The sequence below is a fragment of the Centruroides sculpturatus genome, unplaced genomic scaffold (genome assembly GCF_000671375.1).
Source record: "Centruroides sculpturatus isolate CEXI.00-Female unplaced genomic scaffold, Cexi_2.0 scaffold5, whole genome shotgun sequence".
Classification (NCBI taxonomy): domain Eukaryota; kingdom Metazoa; phylum Arthropoda; class Arachnida; order Scorpiones; family Buthidae; genus Centruroides; species Centruroides sculpturatus.
The window spans coordinates 1,618,030-1,635,914 of NW_019384397.1; the positions used below are offsets into that span (position 1 = coordinate 1,618,030).

The 17,885-nt window shown below is 34.2% G+C and overlaps 4 non-coding genes across 4 annotated transcripts; 3 read left to right on the plus strand and 1 right to left on the minus strand.

The window, feature by feature from the left end:
• Positions 1-10,965: 10,965 nt before the first annotated feature.
• Positions 10,966-11,048, minus strand: Trnay-gua. The gene is given in 2 exon segments: positions 10,966-11,001; positions 11,012-11,048. It is a non-coding gene; the product is annotated as a tRNA-Tyr (tRNA).
• A 580-nt stretch (positions 11,049-11,628) lies between these two features.
• Trnas-gcu lies at positions 11,629-11,710 on the plus strand. The gene has a single exon. It is a non-coding gene; the product is annotated as a tRNA-Ser (tRNA).
• Positions 11,711-13,107: 1,397 nt separating this feature from the next.
• Positions 13,108-13,190, plus strand: Trnay-gua. The gene is given in 2 exon segments: positions 13,108-13,144; positions 13,155-13,190. It is a non-coding gene; the product is annotated as a tRNA-Tyr (tRNA).
• Positions 13,191-15,665: 2,475 nt separating this feature from the next.
• Positions 15,666-15,738, plus strand: Trnak-uuu. Its single transcript has one exon. It is a non-coding gene; the product is annotated as a tRNA-Lys (tRNA).
• Positions 15,739-17,885: the final 2,147 nt, after the last annotated feature.

Below are 17,885 nucleotides of genomic sequence, written 5' to 3' on the forward strand. Positions count from 1 at the left end.
AATGAGTACATAAACGATATATAGACGTACCTTTTGGTTACACTTTGTATAATTTAAAAACATGTAAAATCTGCTTTAATCTTTTGTAAATAAACTAGTATATATTACAAATTAAAGGGTTAAATTCTTCTAAAATCTTGTCTTTTAGGCATATTTTGATACAACACAACTGTAAAAAATTTTTAGCTGTTTTCGCCCCCGTTTACATGTTTTTAAATTATACAAAGTGTAACCAAAACTTGACTTAAAAGGGGCAAAGCCCGAAACGAGTACAAAACAATGTACCGTATCGACTCAACTAATAAAGGAATTTGATGGAAAATTTGCCATGTGTCTTTGGAATAAAACACAATACTAGTGTTTACTACGCCACAAAAGTTTCTAGATGTTCACACATATACCAATAACATAGCTTGATGTTACACTGATTCGGGTAGCTATGCTTTGACTTTAGTCCGGCATAAGTTAGCACTTGGTACCAGTATCAGCTGAGCATGTCATTCGCAACATAATATATAAATAAAAATAATCACATAATCACAATATTATTTCTGACAGTGTTAGTCCATCAGTGTTTTAATATACAGTGGTGCCTCGTACTTCGGATTTAATTTGTTCCAGGATTTCCTCCGAATTCTGAAATGTTCGAAGTTAGAGTCGTTGGAAGTACGAGATACTACTGCGATTTGTTTGCTGAAAATTGCTAAAATCTAGGCTTTAAATTCTAATATTAAGAAAATTTCATTTGAAATTTAGCATGAATTAGGCTATCAACTCTTTCCGGAACCTCTCTATATAATTTTACGTCACAAACCAATTATAGCTATAGAATTATTTAAAATTTTGATATACAATTTTTCTGTTTAAATTATACTTTTAATCATTTTATACATTCAAAATCTCTTGACTGATATTAAAAAAGCCGATACGATGCGCTTCTTTTAGTGTAAATTTTGATCATTTTTGCAGGAAAACGATCGAAATAACTTATTTAATTATTTAATTTTTATCTTAAAGCTTTCTCGATTCTAAGAATAAATGAAATAATTGAAAAATCATTTAAGTTATGTAATCAAGAAGTTATTATTTTAGAGTAAGACTTAAGTGAAAACTTAATTTACAACTAAAATACTTTGTGTATCGTTTTGTTTTTTTGTCGAAATGGAAGATAACATTTGATTATAACAGTAACTTATACTATTTAATGTAGAAAGAAACTTCTATTTATCAAATTTAGATTGTTTCGATTTTAGTTTTACGTGATTAAAACAACACGCATCAACAATTTTATCGTCAGTAATCGAAAGTAATTCTTAATTTACCCCAGGGCTTCTTTCTAAATGTGAATTTATTGATGGAAAAGACATAAACATCATTTTACTTTTTTAGCTAAGAGATAACTTTGTTTTGATGTGCCAGAATTTATTTCATTTCATTTTTTCAATTTAAATATACAGTATATTTTAAGAATAAATAAATCACATTTTAAACTTGTTTTGAAGAACTGAAAATGGGCATTTCAGTAAATATTCACTTTCAATTACTTAAGTTGAACTGGATTTAACAANAACTAATAGCCAAGGATAAAATAAAAAGTTTTAAATATCAACTTTTTTCTACTTGGTTGTTGCGCGAGGCCCCTCCAAGAGCGAGGCCCCGGGCGATTGCCCTGCTCGCCACCTCCTAAGGCCGCCACTGTGTGGGATGATTCAATACCTATTCAGACCAAGTAAGAAGCTCATAGTACACCAAAATGATTCATAAAATTTAAAATTCTGGTGGCGCTATCTGTTACGATATTTCATTTAAAAACTGTTTACATTTTTAATTATTATGAAATGGCAAAAAACTTAATTTTAAGGGTAGGTTTGGGTTTTATAAAAAATTGTAAATGCTAATTACGACTAAAAACGTCATTAAGTCCGACACTACTCGAGATACGACACACGATTCCCTTTATCTCCCCACCCTGTCGACTTTAAACCATCAAAATTTAATAGCATGAATCTTTAATACACAAACCTCCCTGCAAAATCTCAGAAATTTTTGATAAAAAACACAGGAGTTATTAAGCTTCAAACAGGGTAAACAAAATCGTGCCCATACATACATTAGCATCCATACATAGAGAAAAAACCTTCGCTATTTTAATTTTATTTATTTTATTATATTATTATTATGTTGGGTTTAGTGGGTTATACTCGGTTGACACCGGTGGCTGTGTACTATGCAGGACCAGAGTCAAGACATAGCGATCAAAACAAAATTAAAATTAAATAAGTGTGTCAGTGTCTGTGTCTGTATTCGGGAATTTTCTAACAATATGGCATGTATTCAATATAGTGGCCTTCTGTAGTGCGATGTATGTATTTCTATTCAATTGTAATGTTACCCGGCTTTTGTGTAGTGTGTGTGTGGTATTACACCTGTAGAGGAGAGAACAACAGGTACTGTACAATAAGCACTCTATCTATCCTCCACAGATGCTCTATTTCCTGGGCGAGTTCTGTGTACTTGCTAATTTTTTCAGTGTATGTTTTTTGTATATTGTGTGTTTGGAACAGATATGTTTATAATGTATGTGATTTTATTGTGTTTGTCAATGAGTGTGATGTCTAGTCTGTAGTAAATTGTTTTATCTGTGATTATGGCTCTGTTGTAACACATTTTGTGCGTGTTGTTTTCCAATACTGACTGTGGAATGTATTTGTAGTATGGTTCGTGGATGTCTAATAATTTGTGTTTGTTCGCAAACTCTTGGTTTATTACATTTGCTACTTGATTATGTAAATAATCAAGTAGCAAATTTAAATGATCTGTCTATGCCAAGAGCTTGCATCCAGAAGTAATGTGTTGTACAGTTTCTGGCATGATGTGACATTTTCTGCATGTGTCATTTGTGAGTGTTGTATCTTTGAGTATGTGTTTTCTGTAGTTTTTAATATTTATAATGTATGGCAATATTAATACAGGATATTAATATTAATATCCTGTATGGCAATCACGAATCCTTCCGTCTCCCCAAAAAGGCATCCCCGATCTAACCAGCTATTTTGACGCAGTTTTGTCAACAAAATCCTGGGACATGTCGTAAGGATGCCTGCCATGGAGTGCCTTTCGAGCCCACGATTGCTTTTTATATGTTGTGTTGTACCCATATGATGCGAGTGTAAGTTTAATGGTGTGTTATTTGAGTCTGCTAGAGTTACTGCTTTATGTAACTGCGATGTTTCTAGTTTTTTGTAGAAAAACTCTCGCAATGTCTGTATTTGTTTGTAGTGAAGGTTCACTATGTCAATCAGGCCACGTCCGCCATCTTTATGTGGAAGGGTTAATCTTTCTATAGGATGATGATGTTTATGCTTAGTAAGTGTTGTTCTTGTTTTCTTTTGGAGTTGTTCAAGATCTGTGTGAGTCCAATGTATAAATTCCAAAACTCCAAAAACTCCAAAAGAATATGTGAATATGTAATTATTACTATTTTAACGAAAATGCATACAAAATAACCTACAGACAACGTCGACCTCCTAAAAACGATCATTTTCTATGCTCTCGTCTGTGGTCGTTCTTCAGAGGTTCGACTGTATTTAACTTCTGTAATTTCCTAACTTTATTTTATTTTTCTAATTTTATCGATATTTTAACGAACAATAAAATTTATTTTTTATTTTCTAAATTCAATCAGAAGAGAAAATTTCTTTAATGACTTTTTAAAATAGAACTAAATTATGATTTTTTGTTGTTTCTTATTGAAAAAGATCGATATCAAAATAATTATCAAAGTGAAGAAAATGAAAAAAATGAGATAAAATTTTAATTTAGATTTTATCATTATCATTTGGAAAAGAAATTGAAATATTTTATAATGCTTACTTCTATAATTGGTTACATCGATTCGTGTAAGAAACACTTAAACCTTCAAGTGTTTTGTTGATGACATATTTTAAATATTTAAATTATGCAAACGATCACGATTAGGCAACAATTCATTTAACATTATTATATATAGCATTTAATGTTAATAGTTAGCCTACGACGGGAAGTTATTCTATTTTTGCAATGTAATTTACAATAATATTATGCACCAAATAATTTTCTAAAATTATTAATTTTTAAATGAAATTTGCCTTTTTGATATTTAAAAATTTATAGAATGAAAAACGAAGCAGAGATATATAGAAAGATTACATAAAGACAATAATTCAGAAATTGTATAACATAAAAGTGGATTGTTATGCAATTTCTGGACATTGTATTTCAAAAACATAGCTACTTAAATATTTAGGAATATATTTTCTAAGCAATATTTCAAAATCTGAATATATCTTAATAGTAAAATAACGTGTAAAACTTTTATTAAGTCTGATCTCACTGAAGATATAACACAACCTCCCTGTATCTCCAAAGAAAGAAAGAGAGAATTTTACTGGTATAAAGATTGCTATAGTGCACCATACCTTTATTAAATTCTATAACAGTTGGGAAATAATAGATAGAACCTTTTTTTTTTTAACTCTTTCTGTCCTGTGGGCACTAAGTGGGTCTTTTAACCTACCCATTGTTGATTAGACCTAACCACAAAGGGGAATGGGTAACCGGATATTCGGGACGGGCAAGGATATTCAGGACAAGCTCCCCACGAAAAATTCCTGGAGAGATGCTCGGCCGAATTCGATCCCGGATCCCACAGAGCGGTAGGCTGACTTCTTAGCCACTTCCTACCATCAATATAAATAAGTTACACGAGAACAGTATAATGTAGTATCTTACATAGGTTTTGCTGTAAACTACATAATCGATGATTATGCAGCTTTGACATAAAATGTTATACTGTTCTCGCGTGACTTAATATACGGTATTATTTTTCTGGCTATCTTATATATAACAGAGTAAAAATATGGCGATTGATGAAAAATGACGCCCAAGATTTTTACATTTTTGGACTGAGTAGACTTAGAAACGTCGCGAAATGCAAAAACTTTCGGGGTTTTCTATATGTATGAATGTTAGTGTGTATCTGTGTGTGGAGGGGCGTGATTTTGTTCATCCTCTTTAAAGCTTAATAACTCTTATAGGCCTACATATTGTAGAAAATTTCTGAAATTTTGCAGGGAGGTTTGTGTATTAGGGGGATTTATGCTACTAAATTTCGGTGGTTAAAGATCGAAGGGATGGGGAAATATAGGGGATCGCGTGTCATATCTCGAGTAGGGTTAGACTTAATTTAATGAAGATATTAGTTGTTATTAGCATTTACAATTTTTCATAAAATTCATTCCTATCTTCAAAATTAAGCTTTTTGCCATTTTATAATAACTAATTAGGCCTATATAAAAATGTTTTAAATAAAATATCATAATAGCTGGTGCCACATGCAGGTTTGAATGCTGCGAGGAAAGTTAAGCAACTTATCTGGATTTTTATTTTACTGTTGGAATACATTCAAATGATATATTGTATTGGTAATATGTTCCTAAATAGCTAAGTAACTATGTTTTTGAAGTACAACGTTCAGAAATTGCATAATAATCTAAACATTTGCCGTATTTTGACGAGTATAAGTCGCTGTCGAGTATATTAATTTAGAAAATTTAGAAAAAAAACTTTTTTAATGGGCGATTGCATTTTATTCGTTTTTTTTATTCAAGAATATGACGGATGGGTGAATCGATACCTTTATTAAACTGAAATAATCGTCATTTCTTAATGTAAACTCAGAGGTCACACAATGACAGTCGACAGAACAAGGCGGCAATGACTCGTGTGTCGCTATTCTGATAATCTAGGTACTCTAGCCATTCGGTTGAGGGACCGTGTGCTTAACGGATAACTGCACAGTATTGGTCCCTAGAGTGGACCACTACTGTAGATAATTTAACCGTAAAAATGGTTACCTGTCGAGTATAAGACGCACCATGATTTTGAGCCCCAAAATGTAGTAAAAAACGTGCGACTTATACTCGTCAAAATACGGTAATTCACAATTTTTAATTATTATATGACACTGTAACTATTAATAATTAAAATAATTAAAGCTATTTTAATTAAAGTAAAGTTGACAGAATTATACGAAAAACTAACAAAACTTTAAAAAATATTTTAATAAAATATTAAAAGATCAAAGAATAAAGTTAAAGAAATAAAATTATGAGCTCCAATATAAATAGAAAACATCAAAGATGTAGGAGACAAGACTAAACACAATAAAACAAAATAAAATTTGTCAAATAAGAGGTATCGGATGCGACTGATCATCGCCATAATCATTATGATACAAAAACTCTTTTTGTAATTGTAAATATTTCGGTGCAAAGAGATAAAAGACATCAAACAGATATCTTAGTTTTGTTGTCGATTCACTGCGTTCTGTTTCAACATCTATTAATAATAATGAATACTTCAAAATCAATTAACTATAGAAAACGTATACAAAAATGTAGCTCGGCCTTTCTTAAACATTACTGAGAGTTCGTATCACATTTCCTCCAGGAAACGATCTTTACTATTTCCGAATTTACAATCGACTTAATATTTCGTTTGTAAAATGTAAAAAAGTATGTATCGTTTAAACATATGAAAATTTATTATCCATTTATAAAATCAGTTTCGAATTTTAAAAAGGAATATAATTATAAAAAAGATCCATTGAAATAACAAGTCAATTCAAAAACAAAATTATCAACATATTCTATTGATTTTATCGATTGCAATTTAAATCAAGATATGTTTATATATATATATAAATTCATAAATATTCTTAGTAAGTAAAACCTGACCTGAGGAAGATAAGATGGATGATCAAAATAGCCACAAATACGTGGGCTTGCCTCACCAAAAGCCATAATAAAACAAATAAATATAGTTTTTAAATGTAATATACTTATTTATACAATATTAAACAATTACCAACAAGCATTTTTTTTTTTTACTTTTACATAATTTACTGAGGTCGTAGCCTCAAAGGTCGCACCTCAGTGTATTTTAGAGGAGTTCCTGGAATGAAAAGGACAAGTGAAGATAGTATTTTTAATGAATTTTAGTGTCCTTGTTCTTAAATGTAATAAATGTAAAATGAAAAGTAGACTTTTTTTTTACTATTTATCAAAGGAAATTTTAATTTATATCACTTTCATGTTGTATGTATGTTTTATACATAAAAGAGTGCATCTTGGAGCCTCTTGGGGGATTAAATGAAACTAGACGAAATGCAATTGTTCCCTCAATTCAAAGCTATTGGTGAGTTGCTAGTATTAATTATTCATTAAAAATTAAATTAAAAATATAAATATATTTATCGCCCAATTATTTAATTTAATTGGAAAACTCGAAGCACTTTTTTTTATTGAATTGAAATTTAAAATATTTTTCCAGTACAGACAATTTTTAAAATTCATCAATACATTGTCAATATCTTTCATATCCAATTTCTAGAATCTGTTCAATCATAACGATATTGATTTAATAGAAAAATAAAATGATTGATCGAAAAATGAATTGATTCTATACAAATAAATTGAGATGCTCTCAAGACATTCAACATTAAGAACGTGAAAGTATTAATACAGAATATTATTGAGATTTATAATTAATATAAAAATTTTAATTCATTTTTATTAAATTCATGATATTAATACTATAGGTGAACTGAAATTAATTGTCATTTATAATTTTATTTGATTAATAAAAGTTTAGTAATTTAGTTCTCAAAAGATGGCGCCACGAGATTTATACATTATTTTTCATTATTTGCATTAGATGATATCTATTATGAATAAATAAAAATATATAAAATACGATTATAAAATAATATTTAAATTTAAAATATAAATTACTGTATATAATAATTTTAGTTTTTTAACTTTATAAATTAAAAAAATAGAATAAAGCAATTAAAATTTTGTTTCATTTTTAAACTATTTTATACCTAAAATTAATGAAATAGAAAAAAAAAATACATTTTGCCAATTAGAAAATAGCTTTTAATATAATTTCAATCATAAATGTTTCTAAAAATATGAATTTAATATTTTCAATTGAGTCAATCATTCATTGATTTCCAATCAATCTGATTTATTCTTAATAACTTACTTGAGTTTTTACAATTGTCGTTTGTAATGGTTTGCACTCTTTTCACTTTCGTCTTTAACAATTTCCCTTCCTCCCACCATGGGAAAGAAAAATCAATTTTTAAAATTATCACAATATAATCACCAAGTTCTTCAAATTTTTTCAACTTTATCTCTTGAATGGAAAAAATTTTTTTCTATTTTTGGAGTAGGTTTACTCCATTTTCCATTGATATTATTTCGATAAAATACAAATTGGTTTTATCATTCTGAGATATTAAAGACACTTTCACTTTAATATTTAAAATATGTATATATAGTATTACAAGAAGCGCAGCACAACCACGCCGCTAATAAATACAGGATGTACTCTATATTAAATTCTTTTTATTACGGTTAAATAACTATAAGGATCTTTAGAAATTAGTATATAGCATCGTACATAACTTACATTACGTTATTTTTATACTTTTCAATTATCATCCCACCCTTCGTAACGCGTTGCACATACCCACCCAAAATTACGAAACATACCTAATCCCTTGTCAACCTTCTTGTTGTACTAAGGAATAATACACAGTATGGAGTGCTGAAACTTATTAATTACATACAAAGCAGTAATATAAACAGTATGGTTCGCTATGCAACTTTTCGGAAATAAAACTGAATTATTCAGTTACTCCTGTGATCCTAGCATTATATAACGTTTTTTGTAAATAACCCTACTCCCCTGTAACGCGTCGTAACGATTATCTGCATATCCATCCATTCATATCTACGTTATGTAGTTAATGGATATCCCAATGTTCATAAAACAAAATATAATTAAAAATTAATTGCGTTGGTTGGCTTTGCACGAGACTGATACTTGGGGTAAAAAATTATGGAATGTAAACATTTGAATTAAAAAAAATTACTTTAAAAAATCTAGCAACGAGTTGCTTAACTTTCCCTGCTAAATTTAAAACTGTGTTTTTGACGCCGTCATGATATTTTATTATTAAACACTTTATATTTTAAATTATTATAAAATGGCAAAATGCTTAATTTTGAGGGTAGAAACGGGATTTTATCATAAATTGTAAATACTAATAACGAGAAAATTCGTTATTAAGTCCGACCCTACTCGAGATACGACACTATTCCTTTTATCTCCCCACCCCTCGACCTTTAACCACCAAAATTTAATAGCATCAATCCCCCTAATACACAAACCTTCCTGCAAAATTTCCAGAAATTATCGACAAAAAGCAAAGGAATTATTAAACTTTCAAACAGAGTGAACAAAATTGTGCCCCCTCCCACAAACATCCATACATACAGAAAAACCCCTATTTTATTATTATTATTTTTTTTTACATTGTTTCATTTGTAGTTCACAATTCATGTTTCAAGAGCATATAATTTTTAATAATATAGTATGTTTTTTTCACACACAAACCATTCATATATGTAAATGAGAATGTTCCTTTAAATGTTTCTTTGCTCTACACCCGTTCGACCAATTGCTACGAAACTCGCCAGTTAGGTTCACATTCAGCGAACTCAGATAATGTAGAACATCGCATTCCAAAATATCTATTGGGTGTTTGTAAATCAATTGATTTCTATCTTCATTCCATTTCTTGGTTTACACGTAGCGCCTTCTATTGCCAGGAAATTTAACTAAAAAAACACAACACCTTAAGTTGCTGAGAAATTTAATAAAAAACGTAACAAACGTTTTCAGCCAAACCCGTTGGCCATCATCAGGTTAAACAAATTCGAATATAAACAAAATGGAACAAAAATTTAAATACAAATAAAATAACGAAAGAAATATGCATATACATGTATAAAAACATTTATAATAATTTTTATTTCATTTTAACAAAATATGTATATAAATACATGTATAAGTTAAATAAATATTAAAACACTAAATCTATACAGTAAAACCTGTCTACGGCGACCACCCAAGGTTCCTTCAACAAGTGGTCATTAAGACAGGTGGTCGTCAATACAGGTGGTACAGCTGTAATACCGTATTTCCGTACGGATTTTGCTAACTTTTTAGCTATTTCTACTAAGCAAAACTTAAGGTGAGTAAAAATAAGCGAATTTTTTCAACGATAGAGCTATATTGGTATTGTATTTTATTCTTATCGGATAACCCGATTTACAGGAGTTTGTCGTAATTTTATAAGACAGATTTAATACCAATATTTTAAAGATTAATANCAGTTTTCGTTTCAGTTATGCTTTCGTTTTAACTTGACTCCACTAGCACCGAAATGAACGTTGCGCCACCAGTTGATCAGTTTGTAATAACATTTGTAGAGTCAAACATGGAAGACGCTACGGATTTTGCAGTGCTTTCTCTATTTTTTAAATATTTTATATTTTTGTCGTACAGACATCTGTATTTTCTAACTTCTTCGATGAAATGGACATGCTTGAAACCAAACTTCCACGTGTTCTTTCTTCCTAGTTGATAATACCTGCATACCTAAACACAGATATGTCAATAATACGCTATTTTGTTTTAATTATTTAATCTTCTCTTCAGGCATTTCCAGACGACGCATCTTGGAACGCTGTCAGTTCTTTCACGCCTTCAAATGTTCGAATTTATGTCGGCCGAGTTGAACGAATGCTTTTGTGAAAACACTCACAGCGCTCAAAAGTACAACTGCTCGTTACAGATTTCCTTCAAACTCCGCGCGAAATCGCGAACTGTCGCAGTAACTGTAACCTTTGATGAAATAAATGAAATAAAATAAGATCCGAACTCTCGCATGGCGAGTTTGTCGCATCTGCGTGTCCTGGAAACTTGACTCCGCTAGCACCGAAATGTCGAATCGCGAAACTATGAATTGATTCTCATGAGTTTTGACGACAGACGTGAAAAAAAATAATCTCCGTCGAGGCGGATTTGAACCACCGACCTATGGATAACTATGCCACTACAGTCCACCGCTCTACCAGCTGAGCTATCGACGGAACGAACACATCATCTGTGTATTTGCGTGAAGTGCTTTGCTTCCGCCCAACTCGTTTCTTCCACAATGTTGTTGCAGATTTGCATTACACCGATTTGTCTGCCTGCGTGCGTTTGCGGAATTAACCGGCGCGATTTCAGCTGGTTCGTAGCGGTACTCTGGAGTTTATCCAGTAAGGTGAGAAAGCCATATCACCACAGCCAAGAAGACGCAACATCGCCCGAGTTGAAATCAAATATTTAGTGTTCGGGAGACGATGTGAGATAGTGTCCCGTGTTATCGACAACACCATCACCCGATCACTCGCCACGCTACTGCAGCCAATATTCTGAGTGCAACTGTTGTTGCAAAACACTGTGGAGTGGTTGGCGAAAATGCATGTNCGCAACATCGCCCGAGTTGAAATCAAATTTTTAGTGTTCGGGAGACGATGTGAGATAGTGTCCCGTGTTATCGACAACACCATCACCCGATCACTCGCCACGCTACTGCAGCCAATATTCTGAGTGCAACTGTTGTTGCAAAACACTGTGGAGTGGTTGGCGAAAATGCATGTATCGAAAGATAAGGTTACGCTTTAGGACGAGGTGGCCGAGCGGTTAAGGCGATGGACTGCTAATCCATTGGGTTATACCCGCGTGGGTTCGAATCCCACCCTCGTCGTGACTGTTCCTTTTGGCCCCGTCTTTGTTTTGTCTGCTTTTAGCTCGGGGCGGTGTTGCGGTGTCAAACGCACGCGAAAAAATCGCGTTTTAATATTTTTCTTAAGCCTTGTAATTTTTCTATTCTTAATTAAGTTTTTTCCAAAGTCGCTCGCGAATATTTTCGCATTCGTTAACAAGCAACAGTATTTATACGAGTTTTAACATCCTGCATTTACCAGCATCCGGAAAGGGACCGTTTCCGGCGCTAACGGACGGAATTTTGTCCTTTCCGGTTTGATCAGCTAAATTAATGAAAAACGAACGAGCCGAAGAAGTGGAAAACTTCTGTCATGCAGGAGAAGAGTCCCGTTACGTTAATCTGTGGTAGCGCGTAGTGGGAGGCTGAGAAACGTGTTCACGTTCTCTTTCGAAAGAAATCGCGCTAACGGTCGGAGACCTTTTTGTAGTGGAAAAGCGAAAAGGGACGTCCGAAGTTCTTACGCCTTGCTCTTCCACCAGAGTTTAACAAAATGCGAAGGAAAGCACCTGTCAGGACCGACCGTCGACCTTACTTCCCTCGGGGAAGGGAGCAGAAAAAGCGGAGAGAAAGTCCGGAGAAAGAGAGAAAGGGCTCACCTGAGGTCCTTTTAAAGGGACGAGGGAACAGGCCTAAACCACCGCGCGCGATCCCGTACCGCCGACGACCGTTGAAACGGTTTCCCAACCAATGAGGGGAAGAAGGCAAATCGGGCGAAGAGCGAGGCGTAAGAACTTCGGACGTCCCTTTTCGCTTTTCCACTACAAAAGGGTCTCCGACCGTTAGCGCGATTTTTTTCGAAAGAAAACGTGAAAACGTTTCTCAGCCTCCCACTACGCGCTACCACAGATTAACGTAACCGGACTCTTCTCCCGCATGACAGAAGTTTTCCACTTCTTCGGCTCGTTCGTTTTTCCATAATTTAGCTGATCGGACCGGAAAGGACAATCTCCGTCCTTTGGCGCCGAAAACGGTTCCTTTCCGGATGCAGGATGTTAAAACTCGTATAAATACTGTTGCTTGTTACGTTTGGCAACAACAGTTGCACTCAGAATATTGGCTGCAGTAGCGTGGCGAGTGATCGGGTGATGGTGTTGTCGATAACACGGGACACTATCTCACATCGTCTCCCGAACACTAAAAATTTGATTTCAACTCGGGCGATGTTGCGTCTTCTTGGCTGTGGTGATATGGCTTTCTCACCTTACTGGATAAACTCCAGAGTACCGCTACGAACCAGCTGAAATCGCGCCGGTTAATTCCGCAAACGCACGCAGGCAGACAAATCGGTGTAATGCAAATCTGCAACAACATTGTGGAAGAAACGAGTTGGGCGGAAGCAAAGCACTTCACGCAAATACACAGATGATGTGTTCGTTCCGTCGATAGCTCAGCTGGTAGAGCGGTGGACTGTAGTGGCATAGTTATCCATAGGTCGGTGGTTCAAATCCGCCTCGACGGAGATTATTTTTTTTCACGTCCGTCGTCAAAACTCATGAGAATCAATTCATAGTTTCGCGATTCGACATTTCGGTGCTAGCGGAGTCAAGTTTCCAGGACACGCAGATGCGACAAACTCGCCATGCGAGAGTTCAGATCTTATTTTATTTCATTTATTTCATCAAAGGTTACAGTTGCGGCGACAGTTCGCGATTTCGCGCGCGAGCAGTTGTACTTTTGAGCGCTGTGAGTGTTTTCACAAAAGCATTCGTTCAACTCGGCCGACTCGGAAGTAAGGTCGACGGTCGGTCCTGACAGGTGCTTTCCTTCGCCTTTCGTTAAACTCTGGTGGAAGAGTCGGGAAAATTCCTCTCTTCCTCTTCTCGGACATCCGTTTTTAAATCCGGCGGTTCTTTCTCTCTCAGGCCCATCAGTTGCCAAGCGTTCTTCGTTCCCTGAACGCTGGGAGTTCGGTCGTGGGTTCGCTCGGACGTTTCTCCATGTCTGTAACGCAAGAATCAATCCGATATAATAGTTTTAAAAATAATCTTAATTTATTATATTTTATTTTTATATGTGGAATTATAAAACTTGTTTACAGTAAAACAAGTAAAAATAACCAAATGTAGAATTTAAATCATGATTTGTGTGTGTGTAAATGTGCTTTAGTATATAATAGAGATATCCCCACCTCATCATCCATAATGAGCAATCTCGAAAAAGCAAGACCAATTAAAACGTTAAAGTACATTTAAGTTATTTTCTTTACAGAGACTAATTACGTAAAAGTATTGTTAACAATAATCAGCAAATATGATTTTCAAAGGGCCTGTTTTATACCAATAACTGGATTCTGGTTTCAATCTTTCGTCGTCCGAAGTAAATATTGTACTTTACCATAATAATTCTGGATAGAGAAAGGTTCTGACTTGTAAATTCTCACCATTAGGTGAACCCGCCTGCGCAAGACTGTTTAGAATAGGCAGAGTCGGGTTTTGGAATTGTTTAAAACTGAAAATACTTCGAGGGAACATTTTGTTCTGATGACAACGATTCATGGCTGTCTTGCTTGATAAGCTATGATTTCAACAGGCAAGACTGTAAGTTAATAAATGAATGTATGCAAGATTACTTCTCCGATGGTGAGTAATTACATTTGTGATTTCTAAAGTTACTTCAAGCAGTTTAGTTAATTAAACTAAATTACTTTTCTAGAACGTACCATCATGCAAAGAATATACGACCGTTCATGCTGTAAAAGAAAATCTGAATGGGGATTAATAGCCTTTTCGAGTATCTTGGCAATCTTGCCTTCAGTGTTCAAAAATCTACTCGATATACTATCTCAAAACATATATCTGGACTTATATGCCCGATAATTGGCGGTATACCCTTTAATGGTTATACATACATTCTTGGATGCAATAGCCATAGTGTTCTTGCTGCTCATCGGAAAATTCATTTATCGATGGTGGTGTTGAAAGAAGTCTCAGAAAAAGAAATGAAAGTTATATGCATCTTCTTCTTCTTCTTCGTGCCATATCAGAGTTCTGAGGTCGGCGACACCCGGCGCAGATTAATAATACGCCAAGATGTTTACTAGGGAAGGTTAAACACTGGGAGTTCGGTCGTGGGTTCGCGCCGCGATCGGACAGGCTGGCTGCTTGGAGTTTTCCGGGTTTTCTCCTTGCCGATAACGACTAAATAGGAGGCCAGTTCCCCATAAAAGTCCTCCCGGAAGGCATTCTTTCCCCTCGCGTAACATCGCGCCCCAGAGAAGGCAACGGGAAACCACTCTGGGTACTAACCTTCCCCTAACCTTCCTATATGCATATTGATCCGAATTTACCATCTTTCAAAATTTAAAATTTTTTTTTTTTTTTTTTTTTTCAAGAAGAAAAATTTCATTACAACAGAATTAATGAATCTTAATCCTTATCGTAATTTATGTCGAACAATGTCTAAACCGGATAATATGAACCCGGTTTAGACGCCGTTATTTTTTAGGAATTATCACATCCACAAACTCCAAAACTATTAACCAATCAACAATTTTATTCTTACCCAGATGCATTCCGGAAATTCTTTCATACAAACCGACATACCACAAACACTTTTTCGATACACTCACATAATTTTTCAATATTCAAACCGTTTTTTTCTTACTTTAAAAAACATTATTCTTTAAAAAGTTATCAAGTTAAATGTTCAATTATCGCAGTAATGTTTTTTTTAAACCATACACATTACGCAGTCTTTCCTTAGTTACTTCCATTTTTCTTTCACGCCACATTCATCAATTGCGTTCGTGAATGAGGTGAGATTCAATGCCTATATGCGTGCTGACGTCGGCAAAGTTGGAGACAATTGCAAAAGGTAAGTTTATAAGACAGATGTCGGTAATTCGCAAACTAAAAATATTTTTAATGCGAGATATTCTTGTCGACAATGATGCTTGGTTGCGTTATCAGGTCGTGAGCAGAGTTAGCAGGTAAGAGCCCGGATAGCTCAGTCGGTAGAGCGTTAGGCTTTTAACCTAACGGTCCAGGGTTCGAGTCCCTGTTCGGGCGGTTCGCTTTTTTTTCTTCGTTTTGTCGATCGTGATTGTGGATTGCAAGAATTGAATCGCATTTTATAAAGACTGCGAATGCGCGTCTAACTGGATATGCGAAGACGTGTTTGATTGGAAACTTGCAAATGCATATTTTGCAACGACACTAACTTGGATATTGTATGTAAGCGGAGCAAATAGCAGAATTATTCGGCATACTATGTATGTGTGCGTTGATTTCACATCCAGCTTTGTTCTGGACGACTATCGTTACTCTTCCATGATTCTTTTTACTGCAATTCGATAACACGACGAATCTGCCTGTGGTTAATTTCTTTGAAATTCGCTTCGACAATCGGAAGATGACGACAACGTTCTACCAACACAAGGATATTGCTCTGGCAGAAAACGAAATTCGTTAGAATGAAAGACGGAAGAAGAGCCCGGTCTATCGTCTTAATGGCAATAGGTAGCAGTGGCGTGCCGTGACTTTTGATGATAGGGAAGCTGTGTTTCTGTAAGAAGTCGACTTCCGGGGGCAATCAGTTAATTCTTTAAATGTATTTTTAATAGATTATTTATCTGACGTAATTAATAAATAAACAAGTTCAATATAATTACCTCTGTTATTAGATTCAATAGATTCCCTATGCCCTCTAAATGCCGATTCTTGCTTCGATAAAAACATATAACATCTATTTATTTAAATATAATATATCTATTAACCGTAACTATCTCGTTATAATTTTCAATATTTATTTTATATTATTTACTAATGTTAAATTCTATTCCGCTTTGATTTCCAAATTGCTTCAAATACGAAAGAATCGACGATTTTTCGTGTCTTTTGCCAGCTAAATTGTCAAAGCCATTCTTATTCCACACACTAATTTCATTTGAAAATAGTAGGCAAGCCAACAAAACAATTTTTGCATTTTTATGCATTTACAGAGCCATTTCATCGTGAAAATGTCGAACAAATTTTTTATTGAAGTGTTTATATTTAACTTAGGCATTGGCCTTTCTCTTTTAATAATGTTTTCTTTTTCATTATATGATCTCGAGTCAAAACTTTTTTAAAATAAATTTTCAATATCGCAATTACATTCTGAATCGCTAGCCACGATATAAGAGCTAAAATTAAATATAAAACTATAAAAACTTACTTGGTGAAATAAAATGTGTGGTGGATATACATACCTAGTACAAAACATTCTTCAATTGTATGAATATACTTTTAAAGATAATTATAATTAAATATAGCTCTGTAAAGAAACGTACTTAAAAATAACATAAAATCTTCTTTACTTTTTAAATCTTAACCACTTAGTCAAACAGCTCCCTACGAGTGGAATCAGAGACGGTCCTGCTAGGTGTGCGGTGCGTGCATACACGCGGACTGCCAAATCCTGAGGGTGCCAATACCGGTTAATGACAAATGCCTTTTTTGTCTTATCACTACTATACCTCAAAAGACGCGACAGGGTTGTAAATTTTAAACGTTTCTTACCATAGCTGTAAAAATCTAAATATGTTAAATTTAATAGTCATTTGTTTTATAACTAATTTTTTTTAGGACCAGGTGTCCACGGAAATTTCCAAAATTTACAACTTTTCGGTCCAGTGGCGTAGCGTGGGTGTCAGCCGCCCGGAACAAAGGAAAATTTCCCCGCCCCCTTATTTAGGTATCTCAATTTAAAAGACTAAAATTCAGTTTCGTCACAGAATAAGTAATGAAAAATTCCGTGCTAGTGTTGCCACCTTTTTAAAATCGCTGACCCTGACGCATTCGTATGTCATTTTGCATTGTGAAGAATAACGTGCAGTGCATGTCGGTTCTAAATCAGTTACAGTTAGGGATAGGGAGACTTGGGTAGGAGTAACATAAGTAACCTAGATGATCTAGCTCTATTAAATAATGGAGGTGTATGTGGATGCGAATGAATCGTACAAGCGAAAAAAAACGGTTGCGCACGATATCCCCGGGTAAAATTAATAGTTCACCCGGACGGTAAGTCGATTCCTGGACTATTCGGATAGTAACACTATTCTGTGCTCATTTCAATCGGTCTGAATCGTAGGTGCGACGAAAATATGAAATAAAATGGTTCAAATTTTTACAAGATATTATTATTATTTATTGTGAAATTTTGCCGCCCCTGCCGC